This window comes from Triticum aestivum, chromosome 6A (assembly GCF_018294505.1).
Source record: "Triticum aestivum cultivar Chinese Spring chromosome 6A, IWGSC CS RefSeq v2.1, whole genome shotgun sequence".
Taxonomy (NCBI): Eukaryota; Viridiplantae; Streptophyta; class Magnoliopsida; order Poales; family Poaceae; genus Triticum; species Triticum aestivum.
Window position 1 is genome coordinate 313,952,885 of NC_057809.1, and position 12,730 is coordinate 313,965,614.

Sequence of the window (12,730 nt, forward strand, 5' to 3'; positions counted from 1 at the left end):
CGGCGGGGTGCGGGCGACGACATACGGGCCTGCGGGGGCCGGATCTGGGCCCGCCGGGCCTCGGCGGCGGTTACGTGGCGGCTCCTGGTTCGCCGGGCGGCTGCGGGCGGACGTGTCCATCCCGATCCGGACGTGTCCGGTGATGACCCACAAGTATAGGCGATCTATCATAGTCCTTGCGATAAGTAAGAGTGTCGAACACAACGAGGAGCAGAAGGAAATGATAAGTGGTTTTCAGCAAGGTATTCTCTACAGGCACTGAAATTATAGGTGACAAATAGTTTTGTGATAAGATAATTGCAACGAGCAACAAATAAAAAAATTAAATAAGGTGCAGCAAGGTGGCCCAATCCTTTTTGTAGCAAAGGACAAGCCTGGACAAATTCTTATATAGAGAAAAACGCACCCGAGGACACATGGGAATTATCGTCAAGCTAGTTTTCATCACGTTCATATGATTCGCGTTCGGTACTTTGATAATTTGGTATGTGGGTGTACCGGTGCTTGGGTACTACCCTTACTAGGACAAGCATCCCACTTATGATTAACCTCTATTGCAAGCATCCGCAACTACCACAAAAGTATTAAGGTAAACCTAACCATAGCATGAAACATATGGATCGAAATCAGCCCCTTACGAAGCAACGCATAAACTAGGGTTTAAGCTTCTGTCACTCTAGCAACCCATCATCTACTTATTACTTCCCAATGCCTTCCTCTAGGCCAAAATAATGGTGAAGTGTCATGTAGTTGACGTTCACATAACACCACTAGAGGAGAGACAACACACATCTCATCAAAATATCGAACGAATACCAAATTCACATGACTACTAATAGCAAGACTTCTCCCATGTCCTCAGGAACAAACGTAACTACTCACAAAGCATATTCATGTTCATAATCAGTGGGGTATTTATATGCATATAGGATCTGAACATATGATCTTCCACCAACTAGCATCAACTACAAGGAGTAATCAACACTACTAGCAACCCACAGGTACCAATCCTGGACTTGGAGACTAGAATTTGATACAAGAGATGAACTAGGGTTTGAGAGGAGATGGTGCTAGTGAAGATGTTGATGGAGATTGACCCCCTCCCGATGAGAGGATCGTTGGTGATGACGATGGCGATGATTTCCCCCTCCCGGAGGGAAGTTTCCCTGCCAGAACAGCTCCGCTAGAGCCCTAGATTGGTTCCACCAAGGTTCCGCCTCGTGGCGGCGGAGTCTCGTCCCGAAAGCTGGCTTATGATTTTTTTTTCCTCAAAAGACTCCATATAGCAGAAGATGGGCATCAGAGGGCCACCAGGGGGCCCACGAGGCAGGGGGCGCGCCTAGGGGGTAGGGCGCGCCCCCACTCTCGTGGGCAGGGTGTGGCCCCCCTCCGGATCTTATTGTGCTCAGTATTTTTTATATATTCTAAAAATGACTTCCGTGAAGTTTCAGGACTTTTGGAGTTGTGCAGAATAGGTCGCAAATATTTGCTCCTTTTCCAGCCCAGAATCCCAGCTGCCAGCATTCTCCCTCTTTAGTAAACCTTGTAAAATAAGAGAGAATAGGCATAAGTATTGTGACATAATGTGTAATAACAGCCCATAATGCAATAAATATCAATGTAAAAGCAGATGCAAAATGGACGTATCATCCGGCGGCGGCGAGGGAAGTGGATCTAGGGTTTGGACCTAAAAAATTCGGAGGGGATCACATATTTATAGGTAGGAGGAGGTAGGAGTGTCCAAATGGAGTGTAGGTTTCGCCCACATGATCGTGATCCGACGACGGAGGACATGGGTGTGGTTTGGATGGGTTATTGGGCCGTTTTGGAGGTGTATTGGGCTGCAACACACAAGAGGCCTTCCCAGTTATCCGGTTAACTGTTGGAGTATCAAACGGACTCCAAATGGCAGAAAATTGGACAGGCGGTCTACCGGTGGTGTACCAAGGCCACTTGGCATATCTCGGTCCATTCCGAGAACGTTTAACACCCGCTCATGAAAAGAGATAAGAGGGGTGCGCCGGTGCACGTAGGAGTCTCGGATTGCAAAACGGACAACAGGGAAAATGCTCGGATGCAAGAGATGAACACGTATGCAAATGCGATGCACATGATGACATGATATGAAATGCTTGACATGTACAAAATGCAAAACGAATACAAAAACCCAACCACGAGGGGAATCTCAGAACTTAAAGCCGGAAAAGGCAAGAGTCGGAGTTACAATTATGGTAAGTTACAGTCGGGGTGTTACAACACTCCATCACTACGAAAGGATCGCGTCCTAAGATCTAGGACTGAAGGAACTCCGGATATTCGGAATAGAGGTGATCCTCATGTTCCCAGGTGGCTTCTCGGTCGGAATGGTGTAACTACTTCACTTTCAGGAATTTGATACACTTGTTCCGAGTCTTGCGCTCGGTTTCTTCAAGAATAGCAATGGGATGCTCATGATAAGACAAGTCTTCTTGGAGATCAATCTCTTCGAAGTGGATGGTGCGCTCAGGAGTCTTGAAGCACTTGCGAAGCTGTGAAACATGAAACACATTGTGCACATTCGCGAAGTTGGATGGAAGCTCAAGTTGATAGGCGAGGTCGCCTCTTTTGCCAGTTATCTTGAAATGACCCACATATCTAGGGGCAAGCTTCCCTTTGATACCGAAGCGACGAGTGCCTTTCATTGGACAGACACGGAGGTAGACATGGTCTCCGATCTCAAAAGCCAATTCATGGTGCTTGCTATCATAGTAACTCTTCTGGCGCGATTGCGCGGCTTTGAGATTTTCACGGATCACTTTGCACATTTCTTCAGCTTCTGTGATTAAGTCATTGCCAAGAAGTTGGCATTCACCAGTCTCTGACCAATTGAGAGGAGTACGACACTTTCTGCCATAGAGAATCTCGAATGGGGCCTTGCCCAAACTCGCTTGGAAACTGTTGTTGTAGGAGAACTCGGCATATGGAAGACAATCTTCCCACTTCATACCGAAGTAAATGACACAAGCCCTGAGCATATCTTCAAGGATTTGATTAACTCGCTCGACTTGTCCACTAGTTTGAGGATGGAAGGCTGTGCTGAAGTGAATGTTGGTGCCCATGGCCTTCTGGAAGGAGACCCAGAACTTAGAAGTGAAGATGCTTCCATGATCTGAAGATATCAATTGCGGAATGCCGTGCAAAGAGACAATCCTGGAGGTGCATAGCTCTGCCAACTGAGCTGCTGTTATAGATTCTTTGATTGGAAGGAAATGAGCCACTTTAATAAGCTTGTCGATGACAACGAAGATGGCATCATTTCCACGTTTGGACTTGGGAAATCCCGTCATGAAGTCCATCTTGATATGATCAAACTTCCATTCTGGAATAGCAAGAGGTTGGAGGAGACCAGCTGGCTGTTGGTGTTATGCTTTCACCCTTCTGCGGACATCACATTCATTCACGAACTGAGCAATTTCTCGCTTCATTCGTTTCCACCAATATGACTGCTTGAGGTCTTGGTACATCTTCGTACTTCCAGGATGAATGGACAGAAGGGAATTGTGTGCCTCATTCATAATGACTTTCCTTAGATCTCCTTTAGGAACCACAATTCGATCCTCGAAGAATAGAGTGTCTTTGTCATCAATGCGATAGCACTTGTATTTGGGTTGGCTCTTGGCAATCCCATTTTTCACCTTCTTCACCATGGAATCAAGAAGTTGTGCCTCACGAATTTGATGTTCCAAAGTAGGAGAGACTTGGAGGTTGGCAAGATAGCCTTGAGGAACAACTTGGAGATTCAGTTTGCGAAAAGCTTCACAAAGGTCCGGTTGGAAGGGCTTGAGAATTAAGCTGTTGTAGTAAGCCTTCCTGCTCAAAGCATCTGCAATGACATTTGCCTTGCCTAGAGTATATTCGATACTCAGATTATATTCTTGAATCATTTCGACCCAACGAGTCTGCCTGAGGTTGAGGTTGGGTTGAGTGAAGATGTACTTGAGGCTCTTATGATTAGTGAAGATGTCCACTTTCCTTCCCAATAAGAGATGTCTCCACGCTAATAATGCATGGACAACTGCCGCCAACTCAAGGCCGTGAGTGGCAGGCCGAGCGGCATATGAACGTAGCTGTGAGTTGGACCTTCGCAACGCCCAACACGCGAAGGCCAGAGGCGGTCCTAAGATGCGGCCCGGTTGAGCTCTGGGATGTCGATGAAGACGCACAGCTCACCACCCTCTCCTGGGTGGGGAGCAACGCCAGGTGGGCGGCGGTCGCCGCGTATAGTTCTTGCTTCCTGAAGCTCCTCAGATACCTTGGTGATGAACTCCTGAGCGCCAGGCGCTCCTTGCCTGGTGTCCTCCTGAGGGAGACGTGCCGCGAAACACGCCTCCAAGTGGTGCCCGAGCGCCTCCCTCATGATGTTGGCGAGGTCTGAGGCCCTCCAGAAGAGAGCCCCCGAGCCCTGCCCGAGGAGGGCACCGGGCGCACCTTCCTATGCGACAGAGGGAGACGCCCCAGGTGCGGGCGCTGATCCTGACGAGGTGCCTCTTGCGGCGCTGCCCTCCTGAGGTCCGTCACGGAGTTGCTGCTTCTTCTTCTTGGGGATGACCTCATGAGGGTACTGAGCTGCATTGTTTCCTGGGTCTTCGATTGACGCTGCTTGGAAGGCGCGCTCGAGGGAGCACACCACATCTCTTTCTTCGCAGGGGACGGTGATGATCCCGCCGCTTCCTGGCATCTTGAGGACGCTGTAGCCGTGGTGCGTCATGGCCATGAAGTTGGCCAGTGCTGGGTATCCGATGATGGCATTGTACGGCAGACGAATGTGGCGATGTAGGAGTCGATGAGCTCGGTGCGGTAGTTGTTGCATTCTTCGAAGGTGACTGGGAGGCGAACCTAACCGATCGGCGTGGTGGAGCCATCGGTCACTCCCGAGAAAGGCTTGGTGGGTTGAAGCTGATCATACGACACTTGGAGGTTGTCGAACGTCTCGACGGACAGGACGTTGAGCCCTGCGCCGCCATTGATGAGGGTCTTGGTGACATGCATGTTGCTGATGACGGGTGAACAAAGCATCGGGAGGACGACGGCGGTGGCCGCGCACTTGACCTGATCTGCTGAGCCGAAGGTAACGGCGCACTTGGACCACCTGAGCGGGCGCGTGGCCTCGAGCTTGGGGAGGACTGTGTTCACCTCGCGAGCAAACAGCTTGAAGATATGTTGTGAGGCTAGGGCTTGAACTCCGCCCAAGATGCAGGCGATAGCACGCGGCTCCTGGAAGCCCCCAGCCCCCTCATCTTGGTGGTGGTCGTCATTCCTTCTTGGTGGTGGAAGTGGAGGAAGCCCAACATTGCCCTGAGGACGGTCCTCGTGAGGCTGATCCCTCCAGGCACCATCGCGAGGCTGGTCCTGCCAGTGGTCCTCATGAGGCCGGTCACGCCACTCCTAATGTGTGCAGGTCATCCGAGCGTCCGCCACCACGTCCTCCCCCTAGGCCATAACCCCGATCATTGCGCTCGGGGCGTCGACCGAGGCGTCCTTCTCGAATGGCTCTGAGCTCTTGACAGTCACTGGTGTTGTGTCTATGCAGGTTATGGAAGGCGCAGAATGGTCGGCTGCCCTTGGATGACTCGGGCTGGTCCCTGACGCGCTTGGTGTCCGGCTCCGCCGCAAGCACGGCTGGTCCCTTGCGCTTCACGTCTTTTGCCTTGGCTTTCTTCTCCTCTGGATCCGCAACCGCAAGCTCGAGGAGGAAGAGGCGCCCCTCCTCAGCTTTTGCGCACTTGGTCGCCAGGTTGAACAGCTCCAGAGACGTGCATAGCTCCTCGTGGATGGCAAGCTCCTCCTTCGTCTTGACGTTGCGGACGCCATCAGAGAACGCGGAGATGATGGCCTCGTCCGTCATCTTGGGGATCTTGAGACGAGCATTGTTGAAGCGTTGGATGTACTTCTGGAGGGTCTCTCCTGGTTGTTGCTTGACGCGGCGTAGGTCACCGCAGCCGGTGGGCAGTCGTGAGTGCCCTGGAAGTTGGCGATGAGACGGTCACGCATCTCGTCCCAGGAGGAGATCGAGCCTGGAGGCAGGTTCAGGAGCCAGGAGCGGGCACCATCCTTGAGAGCCATGGGGAACCAGTTCGCCATGACTTTCTCGTCGCCATTAGCCGCCTCGATGCTCAACTAGTAGAGCTGCAGGAGTGATGACCCACAAGTATAGGGGATCTATCATAGTCCTTTTGATAGTAAGAGTGTCAAACCCAACGAGGAGCAAAAGGAAATGATAAGCGGTTTTCAGCAAGGTATTCTCTACAAGCACTGAAATAATAGGTAAGAGATAGTTTTGTGACAGGATAATTTGTAACGAGTAACAAGTAACAGAAGTGAATAAAGTGCAGCAAGGTGGCCCAATCCTTTTTGTAGCAAAGGACAAGCCTGGACAAACTCTTATATGATGTAAAGCGGTCCCGAGGACACATGGGAATATCGTCAAGCTAGTTTTCATCACTTTCATATGATTCGCGTTCGGTACTTTGGTAATTTGGTATGTGGGTGGACCGGTGCTTGGGTGCTGCCCTTACATGGACAAGCATCCCACTTATGATTAACCTCTGTTGCAAGCATCCACAACTACAACAAAAGTATTAAGGTAAACCTAACCATAGCATGAAACATATGGATCCAAATTAGCCCCTTACGAAGCAACACATAAACTAGGGTTTAAGCTTCTGTCACTCTAGCAACCCATCATCTACTTATTACTTCCCAATGCCTTCCTCTAGGCCCAAATAATGGTGAAGTGTCATGTAGTCGACGTTCACATAACACCACTAGAGGAGAGACAACATACATCTCGTCAAAATATCGAACGAATACCAAATTCACATGACTACTAATAGCAAGACTTCTCCCATGTCCTCAGGAACAAACATAACTACTCACAAAGCATATTCATGTTCATAATCAGAGGGGTATTAATATGCATATAGGATCTGAACATATGATCTTCCACCAAATAAACCAACTAGCATCAAATACAAGGAGTAATTAACACCACTAGCAACCCACAGGTACCAATCCCAGACTTGAAGACAAGAATTGGAAACAAGAGATGAACTAGGGTTTTGAGAGGAGATGGTGCTGGTGAAGATGTTGATGGATATTACCCTCTCCCGATGAGAGGAGTGTTGGTAATGACGATGGCGATGATTTCCCCCTCCCAGAGGGAAGTTTCCCCGGCAGAACAGCTCCGCCAGAGCCCTAGATTGGTTCCACCAAGGTTCCGCCTCGTGGCGGCGGAGTCTCGTCCAGAAAGATGGCTTATGATTTTTTTCTCATCGAAAGACTCCATATAGCAGAAGATGGCCATCGGAGGGCCACCAGGGGGGCCACGAGGTAGGGGGCACGCCCAGGGGGTAGGGCGCGCCCCCCACCCTCATGGGCAGGGTGTGGCCTTCCTGGTGAACTTCTTGCGCTCAATATTTTTCATATATTCTAAAAACGTCTTCCGTGAGGTTTCAGGACTTTTGGAGCTGTGCAGAATAGGTCTCTAATATTTGCTCCTTTTCCAGCCCAGAATCCCGGCTGCCGACATTCTCCCTCTTTTATGTAAACCTTGTAAAATAAGAGAGAATAGGCATAAGTATTGTGACATAATGTGAAATAACAGCCCATAATGCAATAAATATCGATATAAAAGCATGATGCAAAATGGACGTATCAACTCCCCCAAGCTTAGACCTCGCTTGTCCTCAAGCGAAAGGCGAATTCAAAAAATATGTCCACATCTTTAGAGATAGAGGTGTCGAAAATACGGACATGAGGGCATCATGATCATTCTTAGAATAGTAACTTATATAGTTCTTGTCATATGATCTCTTAGGATAGAGTAACAATTCAAACACAATTTCAAGTATGAATCATCAACTTCATTGAAAACTAACAAACTATAATCTCAGTCATTGAAGCAATTGCAATTTATCATAATATAGGAAAGAGTCAATATAAGATCTTTTCAGCAAGTCCACATACTCAACTATCATTTAGTCTTTCACAATTGCTAATACTCACGCAATACTTATGGGTATGGAGTTTTAATCGGACACAGAGAAAGATAGGGGCTTATAGTTTTGCCTCCCAAAGTTTTACCTCAAGGGTAATGTCAACAATAATAGTTCATGAAAACTCACATCCAATTAGCCATATATACCAGGATCCTTCCAACATGTTGTGCTTGCCAAAAGATAAAATGTAAAAAGGAAGGGTGAAGATCACCATGACTCTTATGTAAGGTAGGAGATAAAAGTAAAATATAGGCCCTTCGCAGAGGGAAGCAGAGGTTGTCATGCGCTTTTATGGTTGGATGCACAAAATCTTAATGCGAAAGAACGTCACTTTATATTGCCACTTGTGATATGGACCTTTATTATGCAATCTGTCGCTTTTATTTCTTCCATATCACACGATCATGTAAATCTTATTTCATCCACACCAATCAATCATACATATTTAGAGAGCAATTTTTATTGCTTGCACCAATGACAACTTACTTGAAGGATCTTACTCAATCCATAGGTAGATATGGTGGACTCTCATGGCAAAACTGGTTTAAGGGTGTTTGGAACCACAAGTAGTATCTCTACTTGGTGCAAAGAATTTGGCTAGCATGAGGGGGAAAGGAAAGCTCAATCATGTTGGATGATCCGAGACAATATAATTTATCTCAGATGTAAGAAAACATAACCCATTACGTTGTCTTCCTTGTCCAATGTCAACTCTTTTAGCATGTCATATTTCAATGAGTGCTCACAATCATAAAAGATGTCCAAGATAGATATTTATATGTGAAGACCTCTCTTTCTTTATTACTTCCTATTAATTGTGACGATGACCAAAACTATGTTTGTCAACTCTCAACAGCTTTTATTCATCATACTTTTTCTATGTGAGCTCATTACTCTCCATAAGATCCATATGATCTCTTTGTTTCTTTTTATTTCTTTCTCTTTTCTGTTATTCACTCAATATCATGGAAAAATAATCAAGACCTTGACTCAACACTAATCTTTATTATATATAGCTCACGGACTCGATTACATAGAAGGATCATAAAGCAAAACTCACAACTAGATCATACTAAGAACTTTTATTCTACTAGATCAAGATATTACCAAAAGGATCGAACTAAGAGAACGGTAAAGATAAAAGTTATGGTGATACGATACCGGGGCACTCCCCCAAGCTTGGCAGTTGCCAAGAGGAGTGCCCATACCCGATGCTCAGTTCTTCTTTGTTGGTGAAGAAGATGGTGGTTTTGTTGATGGCATAGGATTCTTCCTTAATTTGTGTTTGAGGACAGAATTTTGGTCCCTTAGGTCCTCGATCTCCTGTTCCAGGCTCAGTATCTTTTTGCATAGTTCTTGTTTGTTTTCCTGCAAGAGACGAAAAGGGATAAACTCGATCTTAGGTTTCTTTACTCTATCAGGAAGGCTTGACTTTTTGAACTCCACATGCAAGTCCCCAGGTTGAGGTAGTGGGACTTCATCTTCATCTGAGCTCGTCTCCTCCTTTCCCTTAGGTTCATAGTCCTCTTCTTCTTCCGTAGTCCAACCACAATGCTCCACATCCCCATAGACTTTAGGATCTGCAAGGTAATCAGCCACATAGCTCCCTCCTTCCGAATCCTGGGACAACATATTGCTCAAATCTGCAGCAGGAAAGCTCGAAACAAAGACAGGAGATATTTGCGTGATACGGGAGTCAAAACCTCTGGGAGATTATATAATGAATTTTTACCGACCAAAATACGTGTCATGTACGAAAACGGAGTCCGGAGAGCACACGAGGTGCCACGAGGTAGGGGGCCGCGCCCTCCACCCTCGGGGAGCCCTCGTGTCCTTCCGGACTGCTTCTTATTTTTCTATTTTTCTAAATATTCCAAAATGCAAGAACATTGCCATTAGAACTGTTTTGGAGTCGGTTTACTTACCGTACCACATGTCTATTCCTTTTCGGAGTCTGAAATGTTCCAAAAAGTGTCCCTTATGTATTCCTCCGGGGTTACGGTTTCAATAACATTAGTTTCAATTTATAGGATTACCTGAGATATAATGTTTAGTTCTTTGACCGTTCACCACCTTCAGATTTGTGCCTTCGAAGTTGTTGATTTTTATGGCACCGGAACAATAGACCTCCTCGATAACATAAGGACCTTCCCATTTAGAGAGAAGTTTTCCTGCAAAAAATCTTAAATGAGAGTTGTATAGCAATACATAATCACCTACATTAAACTCACACTTTTGTTCCTTTTGTCATGCCATATTTTAACTTTTTTCTTTAAATAATTTGGCATTTTCATAGGCTTGGGTTCTTGAGGGTGTCCTGGATTAGGGGGTGTCCGGATAGCCGGACTATACCTTCGGCCGGACTCCTGGACTATGAAGATACAAGATTGAAGACTTCGTCCCGTGTCCGGAAGGGACTTTCCTTGGCGTTGAAGGAAAGCTTGGCGATACGGATATGTAGATCTCCTAGCATTGTAACCGACTCTTTGTAACCCTAGCCCTCTTCGGTGTCTATACAAACTGGAGGGTTTTAGTCCGTAGGACGAACAACAATCGTACCATAGGCTAGCTTCTAGGGTTTAGCCTCCTTGATCTCGTGGTAGATCTACTCTTGTACTACCCATATCATCAATACTAATCAAGCAGGAGTAGTGTTTTACCTCCATCGAGAGGGCCTGAACCTGGGTAAAAACATTGTGTCCCTTGTCTCCTGTTACCATCCGCCTAGACGCACAGTTCGGGACCCCCTACCCGAGATCCGCCGGTTTTGACACCGACATTGGTGCTTTCATTGAGAGTTCCTTTGTGTCATCACTTTTAGGCCCGATGGCTCCTCCGATCATCAACGACGATGCGATCCAGGGTGAGACTTTTCTCCCCGGACAGATCTTCGTATTTGGTGGCTTTGCACTGCGGGCCAATTCGCTTGGCCATCTGGAGCAGATCGAAAGCTACGCCCCTGGCCATCAGGTCAGATTTGGAAGTTGGAGCTACACGGCCGACCTCCGTGGAGACTTGATCTTTGACGGATTCGAGCTGCAGCCGAGCGCGCCGCACTGTCACAATGGGCAGGATCTAGCTCTGCCGCCGAACAGTGCCCTGGAGGCCGCACCCGCATCAGCTCCGACCCTTAATTCGGAGCCAACTGCGCCAATCGAGGATGGGTGGTTGGAGACCGCCTCGGGGGCTGCAATCTCTATGACGATCGAACCGAACACCAGCCCTATTCTCTGCGAAGCCCGTGACTCCAAGGAGCCGGACTCCTCTCCAGACTCCGAGCCCTACGCGCCCCTACCCATTAAACCCGATTGGGTGCCGATCATGGAGTTCACCGTCGCGGACATCTTTCAGCACTCGCCCTTCGGCGATATTCTGAATTCACTAAAGTCTCTCTCTTTATCAGGAGAGCCCTGGCTGGACTATGGTCAGCAAGGTTGGGGTGCGGATGATGAAGAAATTCAAAGCCCACCCACCACCCACTTCATAGCCACTGTCGATGATTTAACCGACATGCTCGACTTCGACTCCGAAGACATCGACGGTATGGACGCCGATGCAGGAGACGATCAAGAACCAGCGCCTATAGGGCACTGGAAATCCACCTCGTCGTATGATATATACATGGTGGACACCCCAAAAGAAGGCAATGGCGACGGAACAACGGAGGATGACCCCTCCAAGAAGCAGCCTAAGTGCCGGCATCAGCAGCGCCGCTCTAAATCCCGCCAAAGCAAAAATGGTGATTCCGGCATGGGAGATAATAACACCCCGGACAGTGCCGAAGACAACCACCTCCAGCAAGATTCAGCATAGGAGGATGGAGAAGCCAGCCCCCATTAGAGAGCGGCAGACAGAGAGGTCGAGGATGATAAATATATGCCTCCCTCCGAAGACGAGGCAAGCCTCGACGACGACGAATTTCTCATGCCGGAGGATCCCGTCGAACAAGAGCGTTTCAAACACAGGCTTATGGCCATGGCGAGCAGCCTCAAGAAAAAACAACAATAGCTTAGAGCTGATCAAGATTTGCTAGCCGACAGATGGATTGAAGTCCTTGCAGCCAAAGAGTATGAACTCGAACGCCCCTCCAAGAGCTACCCAAAGCGCAGGTTGCTACCCCGATTAGAGGAGGAAGCACCTAAACCTACATCACCAGTGCATGATGCGGCCGACCGGCCACCCCGTGGCCGCGACAGAGAAGCCTCTCGGCCCACCACTCAAGCCGCACCCTGGCGCCGCTCAAAAAATACCAAGGCATGGGAAAATGCGGCAGACCTGCGAGATATATTGGAGGACAAGGCAAGGAAAACAAGATCAATCTATGGATCGCGTGGGCGCCCCACGGCACGAGACGGTAATCGTCACTCCGGATACAGTAAATCCGGCCAGGCCGAACACAGTAGACAAAGCTCATTTGAGCTGCGTCGTGATATAGCCCAATACAGAGGCGCCGCACACCCACTATGCTTTACACATGAAGTAATGGATCATCAAATCCCCGAGGGTTTCAAACCCGTGAACATCGAATCATACGATGGCACAATAGATCCTGCGGTATGGATCGAGGACTATCTCCTTCATATCCACATGGCCCGCGGTGATGACCTACACGCCATCAAATACCTCCCACTCAAGCTTAAGGGACCAGCTCGGCATTGGCTTAACAGCTTGCTAGTAGAATCAATTGGTTGTTG